The sequence below is a fragment of the Papaver somniferum genome, chromosome 3 (assembly GCF_003573695.1).
Source record: "Papaver somniferum cultivar HN1 chromosome 3, ASM357369v1, whole genome shotgun sequence".
In the NCBI taxonomy this organism is placed as follows: domain Eukaryota; kingdom Viridiplantae; phylum Streptophyta; class Magnoliopsida; order Ranunculales; family Papaveraceae; genus Papaver; species Papaver somniferum.
Genome location: NC_039360.1, coordinates 225,995,260 through 225,996,643, shown reverse-complemented (window position 1 = coordinate 225,996,643; position 1,384 = coordinate 225,995,260).

The following is a 1,384-nucleotide window of genomic DNA, read 5'->3' as shown; positions in this document are numbered from 1 at the left end:
TTTTTTGAACTTAGCCTAGCATAAATTATCACACCCCACAAAAGAAAATAAAAACAACAATAAATAATTACAAGCCCATAAAAGAAAAATAAAAGAAAATAAAAGAAAAAGAAAATAAAAATAAAAATAATTATTACAAACCCAAATTAAAAATAAATTAATTATTACATACCCAAATTGAATATTTAATGGGGCCCAAGTGGGTTACTCATGGTTTAGGCTTACTTGGTTAAGGAGGGAAGCCTAGTTAGGCTTTTGTTCCCTTTGGTTGCACTAGCCCAGTTGGGCTTTAGGATCGTCCTAAGCAGCTCACGCCCAAGCCCAGCAACAGTTGGAGTTGGTTCAGCAACACGAGCCCAGGAGGATCAGCTGCGAAGCCCAGGAGCAGAAGATCACGAGCCCAGCAACAGAAAAAGGCAGAGCCCAGCAGCAGCAGGTGGCTAAGCCCAGTTGCAAAGTTTGGCGAAGCCCAGCAGACCACCACCAGTGAAGCCCAGCAGTGAAACGCAGCTTCAGTTGGCAGCCCAGTTGCTTTGGCTTGGCAGCAGCAGGCTTGGTTCACCAGCTCCAGCAACAACTCAGGTGGCCAACAACACAGCTCTGCAGCAACTCAGTGGCACCTGCAATGATAGTGATGAAGCTCAGACAACTCAGTGCAATGATTGCAGGTCAGGACAGCAAAGGAAATCAGCAGCAGCAAGCACCACTCCCCGGCAGCGGCGCCAAAAACTTGATGTGGTTGGGAACGACACACAAAAGACTTGCAAGTATACAAGGCCAAGTTTTAGTATAGAGAGTAAGCAAGGGATTAGTCCACAGGGAGTGGGAGCATACAAGAAATTTTCCTAAGCTAGCAATGGAGACAAGGCACTATGGCAGTGAGCAAGGCAAAGTAATATGGCAATTGCAAAGAACCAAAACAGTTAACAAAGCAAAGATGACAAAACAACATGGAACCAAGGCTGTGAGCCAAGGGCAGGGGTGAGTTTGTGCACTGATTTCAATGCACAACAGGCTTCAAAATACAAGAAATAAACAGCAAGATAGCTAAGAAATTTAGCTGAGCAGGGAGCAAAATAAGACTGAAATTGTAAGTGACTGAAATAAGGTATTGTGGTCTAAGCTAAGGCTTAGAGTCCACCTTTGTGTCCTAGCCAAACAATGTGATCCTAGGTTGAGTTGAATATCCTATGCATACATCTAGAATGGGAGGAAAACTAATTTGCTCACTAGTTTGCCCCTAGCATTGACTGTCTTTTGACAGAACAATCAATCACAGGCACTATGAGCATTAGTCTCTTCCCATTGCTCAATCAAAACAGACAACAAGATAACTATCCTAGCAATTCACCATTTGACAATGCACTAGGCTTCATCTGAGCCT